The sequence below is a fragment of the Heterodontus francisci genome, unplaced genomic scaffold, assembly GCF_036365525.1.
Source record: "Heterodontus francisci isolate sHetFra1 unplaced genomic scaffold, sHetFra1.hap1 HAP1_SCAFFOLD_51_1, whole genome shotgun sequence".
Lineage (NCBI taxonomy): Eukaryota > Metazoa > Chordata > Chondrichthyes > Heterodontiformes > Heterodontidae > Heterodontus > Heterodontus francisci.
The window spans coordinates 1,526,067-1,534,817 of NW_027141937.1; the positions used below are offsets into that span (position 1 = coordinate 1,526,067).

An 8,751-nucleotide genomic window follows, 5' to 3' on the forward strand; every position below is an offset into this window, starting at 1 on the left:
GCTGGGTGTTGTTTACTGTGAAGGCCTTGCACTCAGGGAGGGGTAACCTGTCATGGGCCTCATTCAAGGCTCACATTGAGGAGGAGGAGGAGTAGGGAGGAAGGGAGGGAGGCGCAGGCACCAGCAGGGGCACCACAGCAGCTTGGGGGCCCACAGGAAGGCCAGCCTCGAACAGGAGGCTGGAGAAGGAGGCAGAGGAACACGTCAGCTGAGGTTCAACTACCTGCAGATATCCGAGGGACAGTGTCTCCACAGACTGCGCCTCTGCACGGAGGTCGTCACTGATCTCTCTGCCATGTTGCAGCTGTGCCCCATGGGACTTGGTGGGCACCTGATACCAGTGTCACTGAAGGTCACTGTGCCACTGAACTTCAGCACCAGCAGATCATTGCAGGGATCCACTGGAGATATGTGTGGAATCTCACAGTCTGTGGTGAATCAGTGCATCAAGGAGGTCACCAATGTCCTGTTCAGGAGGGCCGGTGACTATGTGCACATCGATCCAAACAGTCAAGCTGAGAGGACTATAGGATTCAGGGCCATCACTGGATTCCCCCAGGTGTAGGGTGTCACCCCATGTGACCATCAAGGCTCCTGCAGACCAGCCAGCAGCCTTCAACAGGAAGGGCTTCCACTTGCTCAGTGAGCAATTGGTCTGCAACCACTGCAAATGGATCCCATACGTGTGTGCACAAATCCCGGGAAGCAGCCACAACGCCTGCATACCAAGGCACTCCCAGGTGCCAGAACCTTTCCGCGGCCCCATCCGCTTTCAGAGATGGATCCTTGGAGACAAGGGCTACCCACTGAGGACATGACTACTGACGTCTGTGAGGAACCCACGCACGGATGCAGAGGAGAGGTACAACACCTGCTGCGGGTCAACCCGAGCGACCATCAAGGAGGCCATTGGTCTCCTGAAGATGAAATTCAGGTGCCTAGATCGATCCAGTGGAGCCCTTCAGTATGTCCCGGCGAGGGTCTCACATATCGTGGTGGTTTGCTGTGCACAGCACAATCTGGCATTCCAGAGGAGTGAGGTGTTGACAAGTGAGGATATCGTGGAGTGTGATGTCTCCTCTGATGATGAGGATGTGGAGGAGGATGCTGCCCAAGCAGTGCCAGATGAAGAACCTCAGGCACAGCAGGAAAGGGGTCATGAGATACACACAAGGGAGACATGAGACACCCTTATACATTCAAGTTTCCTTTGAGCCTTACCACCTTCTGGAACCACAGCAATAAAGTCTTAGCTTTAAGCAGCCCTGTTGTCGCCTGCTTCCTTCTGCACTGCAGCGTCCAGGTACACATCGCACAGTGACAAGACCGAAGCTTTGTGAACTCAGGGCTTGGTCCCTCACTTCCAGCCCCTTGGGAGGAAGGGTTTAAATGAAGTCCCAAAGGGCATCAACAATAGGAAGGAGACATAGTGAGAGAACATCATTTCTTTCTTCCGTGTGACATCAAATGCAACCCTATCCATCTGGAATGCACATTCACCATGAACCCAAGTGAATCTAGGTGCTCTTCGGAAATCTTTTCCGCATGCTCCTACGTGGTGCTCCCCTGCTCTGTCAGCTGAGGTGGAGACAGGCTGCTGACCTTGCTGCCCCATGGCTTGGGATGACATTGGTGGCCGTCCTCTTGCTGCCTGAGGCCTGGAGGGCCCCGGCACACTGAGGGCCTCCTGCACAGGTACAGGGACCCCCCCTCTGTCATCGAGGGTGATGGAGGCAGGCACTGGCATCACTTGTGTCACTGGCAGAGGGGCTTTGGAGCTACTGTCCACACCAGGAGCACCCTGAGAGGAGACCCCAGATGTAGCAGCCAGCTGCTCCTCCCCCTTATAAGACACACTTGTACCTCGGTGCTGACCTGAGAGGGACGTGGACCTGGTGAAGAGTTCAGGTGCCTCGTCCCCCCTCTCACCTTGTCACCGCTGGATGGAGCTCATGGACAAAGCGATGGAGTGCAGGTCTGCACACATCTCCGGCAGCCACTGATTGGTCGGCTGGATCTGGCTCTCCATCAGAGTCACCAATCTCTCAAGGAAGGAAGCCAGGCACACCCCCATCAGAGATAGTACAGCATGCAAGGCCTGGATGGACTCCTCCATCATCCGAACTTGGGTACACATAACCTCCGGCAACTCTGCCAGATGTTGCCTGACCTCTTGCTGCAGCTGCAGCATTTCCCGTGTTGCTGCTGACACCAGAGGCACGTCATCAGCCTGGGACTCAGCATGGGCCTGGCCTCCCACAGACTTCCAACTGCCAGTGGCCTCGGCTGTCACAGCCTCCGTCAGCTGCCCGGGCCTGTCTGCGACGTGCTCACCAGCTTGTGTGCCCAAATCTAACAGCGAGTGGATACCCACCGAGTGAGGGTTTCTGTGCTGGTGGAGGGTGCAGGGGAATGATGTGACGGTGCACCCTCTGAGGCTCCCTCCTCCTCCTCAGATTTGTCTGGCTGTCCCCCAGTCTCTCCAGCTCTTCGCTCTTGTCGTTCATCCTGGCCTGCATGTGAAAACAGGGACATTGAAGGGTTAGAGTCTGCCCATCGTGACATTCCAACCACCCCTACTGTGCAGCTCCATTGATGCAGTGGTGAACAGATGAGCAGTATGGCTCCTTTGCAGCGGATGCACCCTTGTGCCCCAGGAGATGTTCACTCACTCTCTTAGGTAGGTGTCCCTGTCTCTCCATCAGCTATGGAGCAGCTGCTTTGCTGCCCGGCCTGTTCCATGGCCTCCTCCTCCATCGGGATGAGGACATGGAGATAAGGCATCCACTGCCAGTCTTGACACGCTCTTTCCGATTGTGGGCTGTCTTCTATTGCAGCCACTATGATCAACAAAGTTCGTCTCCCACCGGGGACAAGCCCAACATCTCTGATGGTGATAATCCAGCAGTCCATGATGTGGACACACATATTCCTCCTGCATGTGGCCCCTCTCGAGGGACTGTGTGAGTTTAGACAATGACTGACGTGCACCTCCCACCGAGATGCAGCCAAGCCTCAGGCAGCGTGTCCTGCTGCCCTTCCCCAATACACATGACTGGGTGGTCACTCCCTTTCCACCAAACACTCCCTCTCACTCTGCCATGCGCAATGTCCAAAGGGTCCAAAGTGTTTTGAGTTTGTGCCTGAGCAGCCTGGATCCGGTCATTGACCCACTTCGTGCACTGGATCCATGTCTTGGGGTTGACCCCATGGCTGCTGACTTCACCTACTATCTCAAAGCAGATTTGCTTGGTCAGGTGGACAGGTCTCCACCTCCCATCCCTGGGGAAGAGGATCTTCCACCTATCTGTTGTCACCTGGAGGCGAACCTGCAGGAAGGCATCGCCAAACCATTGGACCATGGTCAATGCAGGCTCGCATTCAGCTCCTTACCTATCAGGCAGCAGAGACAGCAGAACGGGTCCTGGGGCATCAGTGACAGCAGAACGGGTCCTGGGGCATCAGTGACAGCAGAACAGGTCCTGGGGCAGCAGATGCAGCAGAACAGGTCCTGGGGCAGCAGATGCACCAGAACTGATCCTGGGGCAGCAGAGGCAGCAGAACAGGTCCTGGGGCAGCAGATGCAGCAGAACTGGTCCTGGGGCAGCAGAGGCAACAGAACAGGTTCTGGGGCAGCAGAGGCAGCAGAACGGGTCCTGGGGCAGCAGAGGCAGCAGAATGGGTCCTGGGGCAGCAGAGGCAGCAGAACGGGTCCTGGAGCAGCAGAGGCAGCAGAACGGGTCCTGGGGCAGCAGAACGGGTCCTGGGGCATCAGAGGCAGCAGAACGGGTTTTGGGGCAGCAGAACGGGTCCTGGGGCAGCAGATGCAGCAGAACGGGTCCTGGAGCAGCAGAGGCAGCAGAACGGGTCCTGGGGCATCAGAGGCAGCAGAATGGGTCTTGGGGCAGCAGAACGGGTCCTGGGACAGCAGAGGCAGCAGAACGGATCCTGGGACAGCAGAGGCAGCAGAACAGGTCCTGGGGCAGTAGAGGGTTCTCAGGAAGACACTCCTTTAAACCAGGCAGCAGTGAATACAGGTCTGGCAGTCCTTTCAATATGGTGCCAGCACCTGCCGTTGTGTCAGATGTCGGTGCCATCGGTGCCTCGTTCCCTACCTCTGGTCCTTGTTTACTTGGGCCCCACGCCTCCCCTTCATTAATTGGTCGGCTGCTCCGTGATCGGGGTCGGCCGGCCACATTTCACTCGTGTGGTGATGACACCCGCTTCCGGTGCCTCTGCCGAGAGCCGCACCGTTAGTTTAAAATTCAGCTCATGGGGTCAAGAGTGGAAAATCTCCCCTCTGATTCTCTCTACTTAAACTGATGGAGACACCAAATTAAAACTGATGAAACCAGGGATTGTATCCTGGTTCTTCAATCTAGTGTTCTCCCAACTGAGCTATTCCATCCTCACTGTGAACTCATCTTCATTGGAGACAAATATAACTCCAGGTGGAATTTCCCCACCCGTTCATTCCTCACTTCAGGGGAATGGGACCCGACCAGATCGCGGAACTCAGATTATGTTAATGTTCTGCTCTTGATATCTTAATATTATCTTGCGTTTGAGACACTTTTAATCAGGTTCACGGACAAATTCTTCCATCATCCCTTCTCCCACATTCTCTCTCTCTCATTCATTCTTTATTCCTCACAGTCCAGAAAGGGTTAGGAATCAGAGCTCACCCCCAAACCCTCTGCACACAGACCTCTGTCTGTTACCCTGTTTGAGCCAAGAGACCAGTCAATAAATTACACTCTTTATAAACACAGAAAGCTGCCTCACAGTGTTGGACAGAGATAAATACACTGAAGTCTTTTGAAAAAAAGTTCATCTTACGGGTTGTTACTGAGCCCACAGAGCAGGACGGGCCCAGGCTCCAGCCCCAGCCTGTGCTGTGTTAGCTGATGCCACCTGGTGTGATACTGAGCCACACGGAGCAGGAAAGGGCCTGGTTGTATTCATGGCCTGTGTTGAGTTAACTGATCCCACTCAGTGTGGTAGGAGCCACACAGAACAGAATGGGCCCAGGCTCCTTCCTCAGCCTGAGGGATGATAGTTCTTCTCACACGTTGTTGTACAGAGCCCCACACAGAACAGGGAAATCTCAGGCTCCATCCCCGGCCTGTGGTATTTTACTTCATCGCACCTGGTATGGTACGGAGTCCCAAGAGCAGGAAAGGTCCAGCTTCCATCTCTGCCCTGTGCTGAATTAGCTGATCTGACCTGGTTGGCACTGAACCGCAATCGGGGAAGGATGGGCCGAGGCTCCATGGCCTGTGGTGTGTTAGTTATTCTCATTTGGTGAGGTACTGAGCACCATATAAAGCAGGATGGGCCTGTGCTCAGTGAGCTGATCTCACCTTGTGTGGTCCTGAGACCCACACACAAAGCAGGACAGGCCTAGGCCTCATCCCCGGCCTGTGTTCAATTAGCAGATCTCAGCCAAAAGATTTTGATAAGGTTCCACACAAGACGCTTCTCTATAAGATTAAAGTCCCTGGTATCAGTGGTAATATATTGATCTGGATTGGGAACTGACTGGCAGATGTAGGCAGAAAGTAGTTCCAGATGGATCTGGATCTGTTTGGAGACCAGTTACCAGTGGTGTCCCACAGGGATCGGTGTTGGGTCTGTTGCTCTTTACTATTTTTATTAATGATCTGGATGTAGGTGTAGGGCGCACCATCTGTAAGTTTACAGATGATTTGAAGATCTGTGCGAGTGTTCAGACTGTAGACGATGCTCGACTGTTTCAGGCTGATCTTAATGTGTTGGAAGATTGGGTTCATGACTGGTAAATGATGTTTAATTTGGGTAAGTGCAGTGTTATTCATGTAGACAGGGCGAATGCTCAACATTCATACACCCTTCAGGGAAAAACATTAAAGTAGGTGGAAAAAAGAAAATAATTTTGAGCAGAGATCTGGATGTTCTAGTGCACAGATCTCTAAATTTACAGCAGCAATGCTGTGAAGTGATAGTTGGAGCAAATAGAGGGATGGGCTGCATTCAGAGGACAATTGAGTATAAAATGAGGCATATTCTTTCATGGGATGTGAGTGACACTGGCAAGGCCAGAATTTGTTACCCATCCCTAATTGTCCTTGACAAGGTGGCGGTGAGCTCCCTTCTTGAATTGCTGCACTCCATGTGGTGTAGGTACACCCACAGTGCTGTTAGGAAGGGAGATCCAGGATTTTGACCCAACATCAGTGAATGAACAGCGATATATTTGCAGATCAGATGGTGTGTGACTTGGAGGGGAGCTTGCACATGGTGGTGTTTCCATGCATCTGCAGCCCTTGTCCTTCAAGGTGGTGGAGGTCTTCGGTTTGGAAGGTGCTGTCTGCGGAGCCTTGGTGAGTTGCAGCAGTGCATCTGGCAGATGGTACACACTACTGCCACTGTGCGTCAGTGGTGAAGGGAGTGAATGTTTAAGGTGGTGAATGGGGTGACAATCAAGGCGGCTGCTTTGTCCTGAACAGTGTCGAGTTTCTAGAGTATTGTTGGTGCTGCACTCATCCTGGTTTGTGCCTTGTAGATGGTTGACAAGTTTTGGAGAGTCAAAAATCACAAAATTATTACAGTGCAGAAGGAGGCCATTCGGCCCATTGTGTCTGCATAGAATCATAGAACATAGAAAGTTTACAGCACAGGCAGGCAAAAAACGAGCCATCCAGCTGAATCCCATTGACCAGCATTTGGACCGTCGCCCTGCAGGTTCAGGTACTTGAGGTGCACATCCAGACTCCCTTTAAATGAGTTGAGCGTTTCTGCGTCAGCTACCCTTACAGGCAGTGAGTTCCAGACTCCCACAGCCCTCTGGGTGAAAAAACCTTTCCTCATCTCCCCTCTAATTGTTCAACACATCACTTTAAATCTATGCCCTCTAGTCACTGACCTCCCTACTAAGGTAAATAGACCCTTCCCATCCATTCTATCCAGACCCCTCACAATTTTGTACATTTCAATCAAATCTCCCCTCAGCCTCTTCTATTCCAAGGAGAACAACCCCAGTCTATCCAATCTTTCCTCATAGCTGCATTTTTCCAGTCCTGGCAACAACCTTGTAAATCTCCTCTGTAACCTCTCGAGTGCTATTACATCCTTTCTGGAATGAGGTGACCAGAACTGCACACAGAAATCAAGTTGTGGCCTAACTAATGATTGATACAGTTCCAGCATAACCTCCCTGCTCTTATATTCTATACATCGGCTAATAAAGGAAAGGGTTCCATAAGCCTTCTCAACCAACTTATCAACCTATCCTGCTACTTTCAGGGATTTGTGGACATTCACTTCAAGGTCCCTCACTTCCTCTACACCTCTCAGCATTCACCCATTAATTGTGTCTTCCTTTGCTGTGTTTGACCTCACCAAAGGCATCACCTCACACTTCTCCAAGTTGAATTCCATTTGCCACTTTTCTGCCCACCTGACCAGTCCATTTCTCCAGCTCTCCGAATGAGCATTTCACCACGTGCCTTGAGCTGAGTTACTCATCACAGAATTCCCACTATCTGATTTAGTCTTGTCGCCAGAGTATGTATATGAATGGTCCAGTTAAGCTTTTGTCAATGGTAACCCCCATGATGTTGATGGTGGGGGGATTCAGCGATGGTAATGCTGTTGAACGTCAAAGGGAGATGGTTACACTCTCTCTTGTTGGAGATGGTCATTGCCTGGTACTTATGTGGTGTGAATGTTACTTGCCACTTAGCAGCCCAAGTCTGAATGTTGTCCAGGTCTTGCTGCTTCTGGACACGGACTCCTTCAGTATCTGAGATGTCCCGAACTTGTCCTTTTATGAAACCTTGGTCAGGACTCACTTGGAATATTGTATCCAGTCTTGGTCTCCTCACATGATGGGTGATATTGAGGCTTTGGAAAGGGTACAGAGGAGAGACATTCGACGAATTCCCAGTATAAGACATCTTGGTTATCAAGTTAGACTAAAAGAGTTGGGACCCTACACCTTAGAAAAACCTAGACTGAGGGGTGATCCGATTGAGGTTCATAAATAATGAAGGGTCCAATTCAGCATGGGAGAGGAGTCATAACTTGATATTGTCAAAGGCCAGATGGCACCCGGATCACATTAAATTTCATTTTCAGCGGCTTGTTAATGAGCCAGGATGGCTGAGTGGTTAAGGTGTTGGACTTAAGATCCACTAAACATGTGTCTGCGTGGGTTCAAGTCCCACTCCTGGTATCTGTGCTTACAAAATGTTACTTATTCTTTCCCTGACTTTTGCCTTGCACCATTATCTCTTCTGTCATTTAATCACTCTTGCCTTCCAACTGAGCACAGCTTCCTATTATTTGATCTGCCCCAGCACCGTTCCTTGGCTCTGCGCTTGCTTATAAACTGGTAAATCTTTAACTTAATCTCCTCTGTACCCTGACAATGACCTTCTCATCCTTCCTGGATTGTGGTTCCTCACAGGATCCGCTGCCTCTCCGACTCCCCTCCAGGTAACTGAAGGCCCTGAGCCTTGGTCTCGCTTTATACGCTAGCTGGTAGTTGATTCCTTGCAGGTCTGCCACCGCTCAGGAGAAGCTCAAGACCTAGATCAAGCAAAGTATCAAGAGGAATGTGAACAAAGGCTCCCTGGTGCAGAGCAAGGGACAGGGAGCCTCCGGCTCCTTCAAAATCAGCAAGAAGGAAAACCCAGGGAAAAGTGGGAAAGAAGGTGAAGAAACCAGCAGACAAGAAATCTTCAGTGAAGAAACCAGCAGACAAGAAAT

General features: G+C 51.5%; 1 non-coding gene across 1 annotated transcript; it reads left to right on the plus strand.

Moving 5' to 3' along the window:
* The first annotated feature begins 8,132 nt into the window (after positions 1-8,132).
* trnal-uaa (transfer RNA leucine (anticodon UAA)) lies at positions 8,133-8,215 on the plus strand. Its single transcript has one exon. It is a non-coding gene; the product is annotated as a tRNA-Leu (tRNA).
* The last annotated feature ends 536 nt before the right edge of the window (positions 8,216-8,751 follow it).